Consider the following 17,078-nt stretch of genomic DNA (forward strand, 5'->3'; position numbering starts at 1 on the left):
GCCCGTTTAAAAGCCAATGATAAATCGTATAAAATTATAGTTTTAGCGCTGAGACTCCAAAACAGCTAGTAATATCAAATAGAACATTGAAAATCTACTAATATGATATTGAAATAGTGTATATTAATGGTATATTTTTAAAATGACAAGGTATATTTAGGAGTACTATGGAGTATCGGACGTGCATATTTTATCGATGAACCACGGTCACACAGAATTTATTTGTTGTCGCCCGCAAGTCCCGTTTTTCTGTTTTCTTCGTCGAGTACGCCAAAAAATGGTTAAATAAATAATAAAATGCGGTGCAGTAAGTGCAGATAGCGTTAAAGTGATTTCCAAACATATGGAAAGTGGACAGTTCTGTGATGCTTGAGCGCGCGAGTGTTTGAAAGAATGAGACAGTGTGGGGCTTCCGTGTCCCCAAACTAAATGAAATTCTTTTGTGTTTGACTCATAAAATTCATAAAAATTCAATTGAATTGTTGCTAAGGCTTTAATTTGATTGCCAGAGCCGGGAACTTAAAAAAAGCCGGTTTGAAAGCATCGTTAGTAGGGAAGACTAAACTAAATCGGGACTACTTAACAGTTAGTCGGAGATCTACCACTTAACTTTGAATTCCGATTCGCGCGCGATTGGTAGTTTTTTTTAGAGAAAGATTTTAAGCAGATTGAAGAAACAACGTGAAATTTGCGCGTGTGCGGGTGGAACAGTGACATTTTTCGGCGAGCGTGTGAAAATCGCCAAGAAAACGGCAAAGTGAAGAGCAAAGAAGAAAAAGAAAACCGCCTGCGGCGAAAATTGCTTCCCCTCGTTGACGCGTGTGTGTGTTCGTTTGTGCGACCGCCTCTGTGTCTGTGGGTGTGCAAAACGGGAAAAAATTGGAATGTAATATTTGCACACAAGTAAAAATCAAACAAAAATTTCAAAAAAGAAGAGTTGAGTATTTTCTGTGTTTCTGTGTGTGTGTGATAAATGATTGGGCGGCGGCAGGCAAAAGTCAATCAACGATAAGCGTCGCGTCGCTGAGAAGGAGGAGAAGAAGCGGACTAAACCTAAACTGGACACAGGTATGCTTTTTTTTTCTTACCAGAGAATTGAACTTGAGCTTAAAATTGTGGATCGAATTCTGAGTGTTTCAATGCGTGCGTGTGTGTGTGTATGGGTGTGTGAGTGTGTGCATGAACCGGCAAAAGATACGAATCAGAAAGGGACAGTGGCGTAGACTGGTTTTGGTTTGGATGCAGGAGGGTGACAGTGACATGGCGGAGGGGGATTTGAGCAAACACACAAAACAGAATCAAATTACGATTGAAGTTCTGGAAAACGAATATTGTCAGGGGATTTCATATCATCATCGAGACGCGTATGTGAGACTTCCAGCCAAGCACCTCACAGCAATCACAAAACAGTTACTTCTTAGAAGAAATGAATGCTAGCTCCAGTTTGCTATTCCACAGTTTGATACCCTAAAAAATAGTAATCTTCCAGGAGCTGTGTTTCTATGACAGATGTATCGACTAGAGTCGAAATAACCACCTACATAAATATACCCTCTGCATGGGTACAACAATAAAATGAGTAGTAGAAGAAGCATAACCAGAGTTCACCAAGCTGCTGCTGCAGGCTGCGCTGCTTCTTGTAGTTGTATTTCTTTTTACGGGCTTTGACTTCGACGCGGCAGCGGCGGTTGACAGTGGCACACGACACAGGCAAACACACACAAATACAACTGCAAATGTAGCGGCAGAGCCAAGCAAAGACACTGGAATGGAGAGAGGAGTCAGTTTGGGACTGATTCGGGTTTTTGCCTTTGCTTTAATTTTTTGTTTTCTGCTTATATTGTATTTTCCTTCTTTTTTTTGCTCTTCCCCTGTCCGCATGAGTGTATGTGTGTTTGTTGGGCCTCGTGCAAATACAATTCATCAGCAGAAGAGCTCCTCTGTCGGCGGAAGCAGAGGCAGAGGCCAAAGGCAGCGACGTCGCGTTCTGCGCGCTTTTATTTGAGATTTGCGCACGAATGGCTTTGCCCATTTGTTGGGGGCGGGGCGGGACGGAGTTGTGTGTATAAATTGTGTTTGCTGTTGGACGGAGTGGGGGGAAGCCAAAGGTGGGGTGGCTAGTTTTGTACTAGAGTCGTGGACTCACACTGATGCACAGCCACACACACAAAAAGAAGCAGAAAAAGGAAGGCAAGTGGATTGAGTTTTGGGATTTTGTTTTATACTTTGCGCTCTCCTCTCCCCCGCTCGTTTCTTTTCAACGTTTCTTTTGCACCTCACCTCGTCTACTTCGTTGTAAAGTGACGAAGCATATTTTTACCCCTTGCCGCACCGTACCGCACCGCACCATCCCTTGCCATTGCGTTTGTTTTTCTCTGAAATGTTAATTGCTGCCTTTTGAACTTTTAGTTGTTAATCAATTGCCTTTTAAGTGTGTGAGTGCTGCGTGAGTGTGTGTATGTGTGGGTGAAGCGCTTTTGAGCTTGAGAGCCGTTCGATTACGGATTCGATCAAAGTCGTCGTAATCAAGGCAAATATCCGAGAGTTAACCTGAGCGCCAGTCCAGGTCTAATTAACCACCATTTCGTCTTTGGGGTTGATTAATGAATATTGGTGGCTGTGCGGGACAGGTGGAATAATGATTGCCGTCTTCCCTCTAATAATCAGTAGATATTCAATTCAAAGACGATGGATAAGTTAGTCTGTTCCCATGGTTTTTCTCTGTCTGTATGACATCCCATTTTGATAGAAAACCGTGCATAGAATATGCAAAGCTCAGTGCTAACTACATTCCTCAAAGCAATTCACTGATTCGAGTTTATACAGTTAATTATCGGTATGTCGCTTTTTGCTCTGACAAGCAGTGCATTAACTCGCATTTCGCTTAGTGTAGGCAGCAGAGCAAAGGTCGCTTGAAGTTGGGGGACGACGATAGATGTCGCTGCCATTGCCGCCGCAATTGCTGTTTCTGTTGCCTGCCCACAAATCGATTTCGATTGAGCCCTTTTCTCTCTCTCTCTCTTTCATTCTCTCCCCCGCTCACTCCTCTTTCGTGCACACATGCACTCACACTCCCATCAACATTGAGTGTTTGTGTGTTTGTATGGGTGGGTGGCCTGCCAATAAGCTTAACATAAATCATTATAACGGCACATCCATATGAGAGGAGAGCACATATACACATGTGTGCATACATACACTCCATACACCATGTACTCTGTTCCTCTTTCTGCTTTTTGCTCTCTCTCTCTCTCTTTCTGTCGTTCTGGCGACACAGGAGGGCACATGTGTGTACTTTTTGTTCTTGTGTATTACGTTTGTCATTTCACATTGAATATTATATGGGAATCGCATAAAATCGATTTCTAATCGTGTAAATAAATGGCGACAAATGCTCTGCTCCTCCAGAAACAGCAAAAATAAAATAAAAAACCAAAAAGGTGGAAAGTGGTGGCAGGGACGACATTGCCATGAGGTAGAGACAACGACAGGGACAGGTGGAGTTGTCTCTCAAGCACACGTGCGCGTGTGAGTGCGTTAGTGTGTGGGCAGAGAGAGATCTTTGAGTGCGTCTCCTGCCTCCTACATGTTGCACCTTGAGGAGGCAGGCCGGCAGGCTCCACAATGCTCAAGAGACGCGCATCGACAGAAGCATAGTACCACGAAATCAAACTGGAATCGAAACGATGCCATGCACAGGTGGGGGGAAGCAGCAGCAGCAGCAGGAGCCGCAGCAGGCAGCGCTGCTTAAGTGCCAAGAGATAAGCGAGAAATTCGGAATTCGAAGCAGAGAACAGAGAGAGAGCAACCAGTAGCGACCACAACAGCAACAGCAGAAAAGGATAGCTACGGTAGTCGCAGCTTGGAATACCCTATGAAATTAAAGTTTTCTGCTGTTTGGATTGCATTAAAAATGCTTGTTAAAGGGCTCTTAAAAGTGCGGCAAATCGAAAGGAATTTGGATGCCAATCCAGTAATACGTAAATTTTGTTTAAAATAGTGTGGGATACTGTTTGAAAGGGTAGAGATAAACGAGAAGCTTACATACATATGTATAAACAAAAACATCGAACAGGCTTGACTGAATGTCAAATGGGTAGAGGAGAGGTGTGCTGCAGAGGGGCGGATATAAGGGAGATTGGCTGGCTGCCCGCAGATTGGGATTGGTATTGGTATCGGGCTGTGGATAGGTTGTGGGGGAGGTAGGATAGGTTCGTGCCTGTCACAGTGGTGCGTATCAGGGCGAGGTGGTGGCCGAACGATTGCATTTTGTAATGCACACACACGAACGCAGACATTTTATTTGTGTTCGTCCCTGTCTGCACTCCTTCCAATGGCACTCTTCAAACACAATTCAAACTGTAAAAAAAAAATAGTTGGAAGGGCAGAAAACAGTCTCTCTCTCGCTTATTCTCTCTCTGGGGTTATTTGGAATGGTTAGCTGTAAATTGAATTTGTTGTTGGGCTGCACTTTGGATATATTTTCAGTAATTGAATTTATGCCGTTTGTGTCGGATTGGGGAGTGAGGTGGAGCAGCAGCAGCAGCAGGAGAGGTGCTAGGCTCACAGTTACGGCCCAGCACCATCAAAATATGGAATGCAAAAAATGAGTGCACACTCATCCTATCCCTGAGACCACCCACTATCCAAATCGATGTGGCATTGTCCACTCATTTGCCACAGCCAATGTGGATTTTCTTTCTATAAATGACATTTGAGAAGGGTATTTCAACTATTCTGATATGTTTGTCCTTAACTCTGGGCAGGAACATATCGCATATGGTCAAAGAGTGTAAGTGCCTTCGGTGCGAAGTAATTTTTTGCATTTCATGGCATTTTTGTGGTAGAAATTTTCACATTCTCCCTCTCGGTCTTACCTCGTTTATTTGCTGTATGCATTTCTGTATTACGAAATATTCTTTCATTGGTTTGATTTTTAATTGAATTTTCTTTCAACTGGCGATTGGCAGGCAACGAGGACTGCGATGATGGGCTTTACTGGTGGTTCTCCTACTGTTCGATGTTCATGGGTGTCACTCAATAATCTTTAGAATACAATATTTTCACAATTTATACACGAGTATTGTTGCTTGCATGTTGCCTTCGATGAGCTCTGCATAAATTAAGACCCACTGATTGGACCTGTCCTTTGCGTTTGCTTCATCCAACGTCTTTAATGGCAAAACAGGGAACTTTGTGAGTCTCCCTGCCTGACAATTATAATGATAATTGTGAAATTCATCTGAACATAATTAATTGATGAAGCAACCTTAATGTTGGTTGATGCTCATTTATGGATACAGTTGTCAGTTTATTTCCGTTATTTTCCAGCATATTTCTTCTTTTACTGCTGCTGCTGTTTTTTTCTATTCTTCTTTCAGCTCCTTTTGGGTTTCTTTCTGCTTCTTTCTGCTCCTTCGGGCGTGTTGGTTCGGCTGACAAAACGAAGCTAAATGTGAACCTTTGCTCTTGCTCTTCCTTTTGCCCGTGTCCCTTGTCCCCTTTGCCCCATCCCAGTGCTGTTGTTATTGCTGCGGCTTTTTGTTGGGTGTTTGGTCATGCGACTGCTTGCTCTTCCGAATGGCAGGGGGGGAGGGCGAGGTGTGAGTGGTGTGGGGTGCTCGGCGAGTGGGCAACCCTCGTGTCGTGGTGGTTCTACTTCATTATGTGGATATGGCCAGAGCATATGCATTTGTGTGTGTCTCTCTTCGTCTTTTTCTCTTCTACTCTGTGTGTGTCTCTGTTTCTCTCTGTTTCCGTATGGGTGGGCAAAAGGTAGCGTCACCATCTCACTCCCTCCCTCCCTCCCTCCCTCCTCCTTGTCGTCGTCGTCTATTGAATCCTGCTTATTGCCAGAGCGCACAAGTGGCGGCATTTTCGTGGCACCCATTTCCAAAAGTGCTGCGGGGCAGCCAACAGGAAGGGTGGGGGAAACTATGTAGAAGAAGAAACACACTGAAGCAAGAGGCGTTGGAGCCAGGTCCGTTGTGAGTCCTTGGCTGGCGGCCGTTACCCGAGCAGCGAATTACATGCATCCCAGAACCACATGTCTTGCTGTTGTTGTTGCTGTTGTTTCCTAATGCGCGCGGCGTGTACACTGCATAGCGGCACTGTCCTGTCCAACAATTGTGGGTGTGTGGGAGGGGCACTCAAATAATCAAAACAAATACAAGTTAGGGGGGTAGAGATATCTTTTGAGTGTGTAGACTTACACGATACTCTGTCGATCCTTTGGCTGCTAGTGCGGCTCCCATTTCAGCGAACTTTTGGCTTTTCCAGCAAACAAACCCTTGAACTGTGTTAACGAGTGTAGTTGCCTGGGCATCTCTACTGTTTGCATGGAACGCGCGAGCTCAGTCCCGGGCCAGAAGCCTGCTCTCAGGCACCGCTTCTCTGCCGATGCCTCATGTGCCTTCTGCCACTGCTATACCATTGCTGCTTCGCCTCCTCCATCGGCATGCAGCGAAAACTTTGCAATGTCGCTTTTGTGCTGCTCCCCACGTATTCACGTATGTGCTGTGTGTGTGTGTGTGTGTGTGTGTGTGGCATGTGCACACATGCAAACATATGTACATATCTGCAACTGTTGTATCTGTAGCTGCGCAGCGAGCATTTTCTTGACTATTGTACAAATTATACAAATGCAATGGCTCTGAGACGCTGACTATGCGACGGCAGCGGGAGAGGGAGCGGCAGCGGCAGCGGCAACAGCGATGCTGTCACCATCCTTGGCACTCACATCTCATTCTGGTTGACTCTCGCATCTGTGCGATACATTAGAACTGGCCGGGCAGGCAGCTACAGCTACAGATGCAGATACACATTCTGTATCTATTTCTGTGCGGTGCACGGGAAATTGTTGTAATTTGCATGGCTTAACGCTGGATGAGCTGGCGCTGCATCTGCCATGCCGATGCGTGGGCGTGGCTCTCTGCTCATTAGATTCACTTGAGAAACGTTCCTTGGAAGGAGCGTTACCCTCTCCACACCCCGCCTCGCTCTGTCTCTCTCATTCCCTGCTCTCTGTCAATAATTCATCGAATACATAAGAGTTGTCATCCGTTTTGTATTTATCTGCTAATTGGGATAGTCCTGGGGCCCCCTTTATAAACTATTCCCTCAAAGGGAATTGCATGTTAGAAAGAGACAAAAATATGCTGGTGCCTGCAAGCAGTAGTTTCGATTAAGAGATTGATGATGTGCTAAAGCAGTGTGCTTACCGTAATTCGAAGCAGAGCAAAGCAGTGCTTGGTAGAGAGTAAAACTTCGAAGCGCATAAATATTTATTTGCGGGGTTCTTTGTTTGCTCTTTGTTCAATTTGAAAATCGGTTCATTTTAGTTGAATTATTTGTAGCTGTTCCGTTGAGAAATGTAATTAAAGTTGGCTCTGTTCGTCCACTTCCGATGCCTGTTTCGCTGCTGTCGCCCCTTTTTGGTAAACTAAAATCCCAACTAATCATGGTGAAACGTGTGCCCGGCGACTGCTCTGCTGGGATTGCTTTTGAGCCGCGTACAGCGACGGGGATGGCAACGGGAACAGTCGCAATCCCAATCAGCTGCCCGAAAAAAGCTCTCCGTAGTGCCAATTAAGCTGACTTTGAGGAACTTCGTGGTGTCCCAGCATGGTAGGATACCTCTCGCACCCGCTTTCCTCTTTGGCTTGCGGCTTGCGCCACTCACTCACTCATTTGCCGTTTTGTGTGCTCCACTGATGAAAATTAACAAAAAGCAGAAACGTCGCTCGAGCTTTTGTGTCTGTCTGGTGTGCGTGTGTGTGCGGTTGGCTTTGCTTTGCTTTTGGCCCCTTTGCGCTCATTTATTTTGCCGTCGCTTGCAGTCGCAGAGGGAGCAGAGCAGCAGAAGCCGCAGGTTCCTTTTTCTTTACAAAAGCAAAAGCAGTCGTCGTTGCCGCAGCCTCTGATGCGCTGATGCTGATGCTCCTCCAGTCTCATTCCACTCAATGCCTGCTTCTCTCGCTCTCCCGCACACAAACACTCACACACACGAACTGTGAGACACGCATGTACTTATAAATTTTTTCTTCCGCACATTTTTTATGCATGTGTATTCTTTGGCTGCAGCTTCGGCCAAGCCAGGCCAGCGAGAGAGAGAGTGAAAGAGGATGGAACAACAGGACAGGCAAGAGCATGGAAGAGGTAACGAGTGGGGGAAGGGGAAGCAATAGCAGCAGCAAAACTTGGCCTGCGTTGTCGTTGTTTTTGTGTTGTTGGCAATGCTGCTGCCACCTTCTGCTCGGCACGACACGGCGCGGCTTTGGCATCCCTTGATGCCCTACCCCCACAACTTGCCCCTCCTCCTTAGCTCTGGCATTTCCTTTATTCCGCTTTTGCTCTCGCTGTCGCTGCTCTGCCCCCCTGCAACCAACGGCCATGGCAGCCAGCCAGCCAGCGAGGCTGACGAGCAAGTTTGAATTGTAATCCTTGTCGTTGCTGTTGTTGCAGTGGCACGTTCGCCCCTCTCGCTGCTCCCTCCTCATCCTGTAGCCTGTTGTTGCTGCAGCAACTTTCGGTCCGTCTGTCCCTCTCGTGTGTGTTCCCCCCACCCTCCGCCACACCGCTCAAGCCAAGCAGCCGACCAACCGAGCGACCACCAACCCGACCCGACAGCAGTCTCTGCTTTGTCTGCATCTCCTGTCCTTTTGTCTCCCGCTCCCGCGCTATGCACTTCGCCCCCCCCCCATCCTTGCTGGTTGCCCTTTTACATTTTATTTCGTTTTGGCTCTTTCACTCTCTTGTTCTTCCACTGCTTACTTTTGGTTTTCTCCTGCTTGATTTTGGTTGCCGTAATCAAAATATAGATATCGATTAAGCACTAGTTCAGGACTCAAGCCCACCATAAATCATTCCCTAAGGTTTGCCAAGTTTCTGATTTTAGGGTATTGCCTGTGCGGTGCGAGTGACGTCGTTTTCCTTTTTTTCTCAGTCGGTGTTCGATTGCGTCTTTTTTTAGCTGCATTGTCCGGCCACGAGTGAAGAAGGAGCACGCTTACAGTAAAAGTGCTCCCATTAGTTGCAGCTGCAGTTGCGGAGGCGCTGCCTGCACTGACTGCGCCGTCGACCGAGGGCTGGCTGACTGCATTGAACTGCTTGGTAGTGATGGCTCTGTTCTTTTTCACCCGGTTGTGCAACTGTTGTTTCTGTTTGGTTTTATTTCTAATTGTGCTCCGAATGACATTTATCAGAAGGAGAGTGATTGGCGCAAGTCTTTCCTTCCAGCAAATTCCATTCAAACAAGTCTTGCCTGTTCATGCCATTTCCCCAGTCATTTATCATGCTCCCACTTACAACGCAATTTCACTTGACATTATTCAACAATTTGCATTGCTGCTTCCGCAGTTATAAGCAACAGCAACACGCATCGGCCGCTCTCTGTACTTCCGCCGCAAAAGTTTTGGCAGCAGACTCAAGCAGTGCCCCAGCAACACCCAGCAGAGACACCTTTTGCCAGTCTCCAGGCTCTCTCTCACTCCCTCACACCCATGCCTAGAGCAATGCACTTGAGCATGAGCACACACACTCACGCACTCACAGACACCACAACATTGTGAAATTTGCTAGCTCACTTCCTCCCACACCGCAATTCTACTCTTCTCAGGGCATGGCATGCATTTGCTTAATTTCTCACTTGTTCCTTTCACACACACACACATGTAAGAGCAAACGCACTCTGCAGGCAGGGGCGACTCTACAAAGCAAAGCAGAGTAGAGACAGAGGCAGAGACGCCGCTCATCTGATTTAGTTATTGTAGCAATTTTAATTACCAACACTTGAATGGACGTCGACGCCGCAACACCAGCAGAACCAGCAACGTCGGAAATAAATGTAAAAGAAATTGAAACAAAACAAACTCTGCTGCTTCTCTGCTGCGCCGCTGCTTCTGCTTCTGCTCGTGGTCCTGGTTTTCCACTTGGGTCCCTGACAGCGACACCTTTGCCTGACTTCACCCGCTACCCCCGTGAACTGAACCCGATGCCAACCACGACGCCGACCCGCTGCGCCCACAACAAGGCACGTTCGTTAAATGCTGAATAAATTTTCCCATATAATCGTTGCCACTGCAGCCAGCCGCCCATCGCCCTCCCAGATTCCCTCCCTTCTCTGCTCCAATCATTGGTTTGCTACGCCAGTTGTCTCCACGAGCTGCGCTGCCGCCGTCGCAGTCGCAGTCTCAGTCGCTGCCGCTTCGTTTCGCAACTTGGCTTCGGCTGGCTTCAGGCTGGATGGTGTCGTTAGTTAAGTTCGGAAACTCGTCGGTCGCGCAAGCAGAGCAAGCATAGCCATAGCAATCCAAGCAGTCGCTTCAAGCAGTGAGTGTGAGACACCGAGCAACAGCAACGGCAACGGCAAGAGTCGTCGTACGGGACGGACGCCAAGAAGAAATTACGAAAAGAAAAAATACATGTGCGGAGGGGGCGCCCAATAAATGATATGTGAGTGTGTGCGTGGGTGCGAGTGAAGACGAGAGTAGAATTAGAAAAAGGAAGAAGCATCCGCAAGCAGAGTGTATCTACATGAGTGTGTGTGTTTTCAATATTTATTATTGCAAAAAAAGTAAATAAATAAGTGGAAAAAAGAGAAGAAGCAGGCGGCGAGGCAGTTGCGTGGCGGGGGTGCAGGAAGTGCGACAGATACAGATACACAAATGCCAAAAGCAAGAAGCAAAACGAATACGTTTGGGCCAAGTTGCCAGCCCCGGTCCGAGAGCCACAAAACGACGGCGACAGCGACAGCGAAACTCAGCCAAGCAGCGCAAGCAGGCAAAAATCATGTCTGTCGCGCGTATGCGACTGTGTGTGTGGTGAATGTGTGTATTGAGTGTTTCTATATGTGTGCGTAGAGCGCGCACCGCATTTTCTTTTGTCGGTTTTGAAAAAAGGATTAAAGGCACATCGACAGAGCGAGCGGCACTGGCTGCAAATGTGATTCTCATTCGACACTCGATTATTGAGAGTGTATTAAAAGTGCAGTGAGAAGCAGTGCCATGCGGTGCGCTTCAAATGGAAGTGTCATACTCAATCAATAAAAGAAAAACCCCAAGGCAAAAAAGTGTCGCAGTGGGAGTCAAACGTCGTGAACGAAGCTGAAAAGTGTAAAACTGCAAAAATGAAGGAATTTTTCGGATTATGGAATCACAATATTGGGATAATGATAAAAAGCAATCGAAAATTTGCTCAAGTTAAGAGTTCTTTCAAGTTTTCTGAGCAAATTGCAGCTCAGCTAAGATTTATTGCGTCAACTGCATTCCGGCGAATGCAGCAGCGACAGCATGCGTCGTCGTCGTTCACTTTTTGTATTTTTATGTATCAATAATTACAAAGAGAGGGAGCCACAGGCACAGGCACAGGCACAGGCACAGCAGCAACAACTACAATCGAATCGCTGGAGGAGAGCAATGGTTGAGGGGAATGGTGGTTGACTTGACTGGTGGTGTGGAGTGAGGGAGCTAGGCAGAGCAGGCTGCGGAGCGATGGAGAGGCACAGCCAGCACAGGCAGAAGTAACGGCCAGTCAGAGCAAGCAGTAACTACAACAAACACATTGGAGACATGTTTGTGCGGCGGCGCTCATTTATTTTATGTCTCGGTTTTGACGTTGTTTCTGTTCTGTTGTTGTTGTTGCTGTTGTTGTTGTTCTTGTTGCTGTTGCCGTTGCCGTTGCGCCACTTTGGAGCTGAGCTGCTGCCTGCCTCCTGTCTGTCCCTTTGCTCTGGCAGAATGTTTGTATGTCTCCCTCTCACTCCTAGTGCTTGTGTGTGTGTATATGTATATCAAATTGTGTGCATGACACGACCCGTAGCGCTGCCAGCGTCGCTGTCGCAATCGCAGTCGCTAACATTTCGTTGGCTGTTACTTTGTTCTTGTTCTTCTTTCAATACTTTACCCTCGCAGGGTAGGGAATTATGATTTTGATCAGATGTATGAAACGCAGAGATGGAAAACGTTTTTATAACCAATAAAGGTTACAATAACAGCGGCCAGTCTCTAGGTTTTTTTTCACGGTCTCATCTGGCTGAAACTTTATAATCAATTTATCAATTAGGGTATAACTTCTTCGGCACATACAACTGGTACTCTTTTCAGTTTTTTTTTTGTTTTTGTATGCTGCTTCTGCGATGATGATTAAGATAAGGCAGATGATGATCGACAATGTCTGGGAACTGCTGAATGCCTGGTTGCGTGGGCAGAGCGCGGCTGCCCGATACGATGATGATATGTACAGGCAGACATCTCTCTATATCTCTCTTGATTCGCCTGTCAATCGTTTCTTAACCCATTAGCGTTGAATGTATGCCTCTGGGGCTTAAATACTGTTTCCCATACGAATGCTCGCTTTGCTGTCTCGCTCTCACTCCCTCTCTTTCGGCCAATTGTTGTAATAGTTGCATTTCCCACTGCGCTTTGGCTCTGCTCTGCTCTGTCATGGCCTCTGTCTCTTCTCTGCTTCTATCACTATCTCTCGGTCTTTGCTTCTGCCGCCGCCTGTCCCCCCGTCCATCCCTCTGTCTCTTGCTTTGTCGGTTGAACTGCTCTCGGCCATTCCACTCCACTCCACGCCATCCACTCTCTCACTCACTCGCTTCGCCCATTCCCATTTCCACTCGTTTCTAAAATACAATTTTGTTGTTTCTCGTTTATTGTAGCGCAGCAGCAGCAGCTCTGTTTGCGGATTTGTGATTTCGATATTTAGTTGGATTTTTGCCGACGCCCCGTCCCCCTTCACATCCCATAACCATCGCACTCACACTCACTCCCCCGAAACATTTCGCCCAACAAGCTGCCAAACCAACCGTCGCCCGTTTTCCCCACCGTTCCGCACGGTCCATCTGTCAAGTTGTGTGCGCCCGTCGGCTGGTCTGGTGGCGGCTTTCGCCTCGCTCCCCTCGCTTTTCCTTTGTTGATTGCTATGCCGCAGCTCCCCCTCTGCCTCTTCCCCCCTGCTCCAATACTCTACTCTGGCCGGCCAGTCCATTTTCGGTTTGTTTCTGTGTGTACGAATACGTACGGTCGGTGTACGGTGCGCGAGAGGTTCGGTTCGTGTCTCTGCCGCATGTTTCTTTTCATATTATTTAATTTATTTCGTTGGTTTTTATTGCGGTCCCGTCCCCGGCTTCTCCTTTCCTCACCTCGCCTCACCCATATGTGCTGTGTGTATGTGTCTACAATTCGTTGGTGTTTCCATAGGTTTACCTTGCCCCGCAGCCCTTGGTTCAACGCAGCAGCAGCATCGTCATCGTTATCCTCATCAGCATCATCCCTTCAATCCGAATTTTTGAGGAGGCATTCCATGATGAATCTGTTTTCTTGTTTAATTTTAGTCATTTGCTTTGTTTGGTCTTCCTGCCTGCTGCTCTTCCTTTTTCCTTTCCTCTTTCTCTGCATGCGACGGCATGGACAGGGCACCCTCTTCTACACATACACACATATGGTCGCTTCCCCACACTTTTTTTGATGAATTCCCTTTGAGAAATGCATCTGCTTTTAATGACTCGCTTTACTTCAACTGCACTTTTTGTGCGCGCTTGTTGCTCTCTCGCAACCGCCACGCTATCACATCCACTCTCCTGTGCACACACAAGTCAAAGTGGACAGCGCGAAACTGCTTTGCCATTTGATCCACTTGAATGGAAAGTAGGGTGCGGGCAATTAAAGCAGATTTCCAGTTTTCATTCAGACGATATCTTTGCAAAGGGAAAAGGAATGAGGGTGGTGGGAACATGCATACATGTGTATGCATGTGTATGTGGTGTGTCAAAGTTAACGAGAAAACTGTGACATCATTAGAGAAAAAGGGGGAAATAGCCAGCAAACCAGATGAAAGCCCAGATATACGAGTATTAATTGAATTACAAACCTCCGCTCCATGTAGGGTCAGTTGCTCTGCAACCCTTAAGCAGAAACAAGAGGACTTGTGTATGGTGGAATGGTAATTCGCAGTTAGGTTGATATGCCATCTGATTGATTACTTTCAAAAGCACATGCAGAGGGAGAGTGAGTGGGAGCATGGCATGAGCACTGCTTGCCACTTGAATTGAAAGAGAGTCTCGTTGTTGTTGGAATTTATTGAAGCGTATCACAGACGAAGCCGCTCCCTTCGTACCTCTTGCTTCTTAGCACATTCCATTGACAGAGTGCCCTTCTTTCTTCCTATTCAGCCGTCTGTCCGCAATACCTCCCCCTATTGCAGCCCACGCATCGCCTTGCCTGACTGTCAATTGTTTTCTTGGCCTCTTGGCCGAACTGCTTTTGCCCACTGCTTATTCTGCCTGTACAACCCTCGCTCTCTCGGCCTGTCACTCTCGTTCTCTCTCTATCTCCCTCTGCCAGCTGCAGCTGATTCAATTGAAAAATGCGAACCATTTCGTATTGGGCTGTTGTTTTGTTTCTTTTTTTGTTTTCTTTTTTTTGCTGTTTATTAGCTTTCTTGCTTGAGACTTTGGCTCGCTTTGCAACCCCTACTCATCGCCCTCACGACACCCACCCCATCTCTCCTCTTCCCCGAGTCCCTCTTCGGTCAGCGCTGGAGAAGTGCTAAATGACTGGCTTCCACGTCTCGTCTCGTCTCTGTCGCTTTCGACGCTGACGTTGACGTCGAACAGTGTCGCCGAAGAGAAGCTGACCAAAATGCCGCCATTGTTTCTGTACATGACTCATATATCCTCTCTCTCGCTCAGCCTGCCTGTCTCTTTCCCATAGGCAGATTGTTGTTGCTGTCTATACAGAAATTGTAGCGAAAAGCAGAAAAAACATAGACAAAAGGGCAAAAAAAACGGATAAAGCTACGGCTTGTAGAGTTTTGTTGTCTCTCAAATCATATATGTGTGTGTAGCTGATAGGAGAGGGACGGACAAAACGAATAATATGTACGTTCGGAAAGAGTTTAAATTTAAAGAGATAAAAGAAACGAAAAATTATAATTTTGCATTGCGTTCCCTCAGCTTCTTCGTCAACTGGCGATGTGATTTTTTTTCTGTTCTGGCGAAAGAGAACAAGTGGGAGAGTGAAATTTCGAACCGACCCATAAATTTCAATAATCATTTAAAAATTCATTTCCTTCCCCCATCAGAACTGAACATAAACATACGCCATCAACGGTGTCTGTGCTGTGTATCTGTGTGTGTGTGTGTGTGTGTGCGTTAACCGGGCCAAAAGGCCGAAAACTGAATTCGAAAAATGAAATAAATTCACAAGAAATACAACAGAAAGAATAATAAAATTATACCCAACAAAATAGTGATAATAAAGAGCGGCAAAAGTCAATTGTTAATTAACGAATAATAATGAAATTGAAATAGAGAAAAATCATTAAAGAGAGCAACAATAATAATGAGAAAGTAACTCAACGGCGGAGAATATTAAAGCTGAGGTGAGTTTTCTCGTGAGATGGTCTTAAATCCTACATTTTATTTTATTCTGCCATTGGAGCGGATTAAATGTGCCAGAGTTTAAGGGGAATGAGTGGGAGATATCAAGATGAAAGGACATTTGAGGTCAATCGTAAAAAACATTTAAAGGAGATTAAATTTAACTGCAAATCAAATAAAATATTCAACGTTTAAACGACCGTGGGAGCTCTTCATTGAATACAAATTCTATAGTTTCGTAAAATTTTTAAACAGAGATTTTAAACACTAAATCGGGCTACCACATCCGCAGGACGCTTTCTCTCGCACACTCTGCTGCCATTCCTCCCCTCTCCCTATGAGAGTGAAACCGCTATCCTTCCCTCGGCCGCCGTTTTACCGTTTGTTGGGATAATCTGATTGAAGCATTAATTAAATGGCAGCGTGTGCGTGGTGGGGTGGCGGCAGAGCATGTGTGTGTGTGTGTGTGTGGGTGTCTGTTTCTCTGTTATGTGCTGTGTCGGATGTGTGAGGTGGTGTGAGAGAGGGAGAGATCATATTAGATTACGTGCAGACAAAGTTTTTAATATTATTTGCTGTCTAATGAAATCACTGCAACGCAATGGCATTAAAAAGCTTTTTGTCCTAATCTCAAATACAGTTGTGCAACACTCGCTGTCAGAGAGGGGAGGGGACAGATGAACACAGAACTATGCTGCTATTCATTTCCCCAATAGTGTCTAGACATTATCAAGATGTTGCCTAAATGAGGCTTTGTCCTTTGTATTTGGACTCCCTCTAAGCGTGGCACCTTCCATTAGCTAGCTGCCTTTGGGGCCAGGTGGGAATTATGGTCATCTACTGGTCGACTAAACCCTACTGGAAATTGCATGACGTTATCAACGTGATGTTTGTTGTAACTTCCAACAATGGCCATAGCCAGAGGGGGGATTGCCTGGTTTGGGCATTGAATTCCATGCATCCAGCCACAAAATCCACCCACACTCCACACAGTCAGAGCGAAATAGAGAGAGAGAGAGAGTCGCCCACAGGGAGAGAGGATGAGTTAAGTTCAGCTTCTGCTCCTCCTCGTCCTTTCCCATTATACTCTGTATTTGTATTTGTATTCTACTTGCTCTGCTTTGCTTTGGCACTGCTGCTGCTGCTGCTATGGCTGCACTCACCACTCCATTCTCCTTCTCCTTGAACTGCGCTGCCTGGAGAGATTCCAGAACCGCCGTCGACTGCACTGCGAGTGTCGAGTGCCGAGTGGGGTTGGGGGACTGGGACTGCGACTGCGACTGCGACTGGGATATGGACAGGTTGCGCTCTGGGTTGCAAATGGCAAATACGTCAATGTTGTTGGTTTCTCCACCCCACACACCACACCCCACACTCCCCCGCAGGCGATGCTGCTGCTGCTGCATTTGTTAGTTGTGTGCTGTGCGCTCTCTCAATCCTCCTCCAGCTCGCTCCCTTATGCCTGCTGCTTCTGCTGCTTGCGTACTCGTTCTCTCACTCTAATTTATGGGTCGTGCGCGCTCTCGTTCCACATTGAGCCTTTGCCTTTGCCTCCTGCAGTCACATCAGCCAGGGCGTCCGAGAGGGCGGGCTGGAATGAAATGCAGAAACTACAGCAACACCGTTACATAAATACCAGCTACAAAAGCAAATGCATTGCTCGTTGTTGTTGTAGTTGTTGCTGGTGCATAAATTC

At 46.6% G+C, this 17,078-nt stretch overlaps 1 protein-coding gene across 1 annotated transcript in view; it reads left to right on the plus strand.

Annotated features, from left to right (window-relative positions):
* The first annotated feature begins 218 nt into the window (after window positions 1-218).
* The window catches only part of LOC117592626 (bromodomain-containing protein 3), a 35,616-nt gene continuing 18,756 nt past the window's right edge, over window positions 219-17,078 (plus strand). The window contains exon 1 of the mRNA XM_034286562.1: window positions 219-1,068. The gene's annotated coding sequence lies outside the window, so the exon portion shown is untranslated. The remainder of the gene's footprint in view (window positions 1,069-17,078) is intronic.

Source organism: Drosophila guanche, unplaced genomic scaffold (genome assembly GCF_900245975.1).
Source record: "Drosophila guanche unplaced genomic scaffold, DGUA_6, whole genome shotgun sequence".
NCBI lineage: Eukaryota > Metazoa > Arthropoda > Insecta > Diptera > Drosophilidae > Drosophila > Drosophila guanche.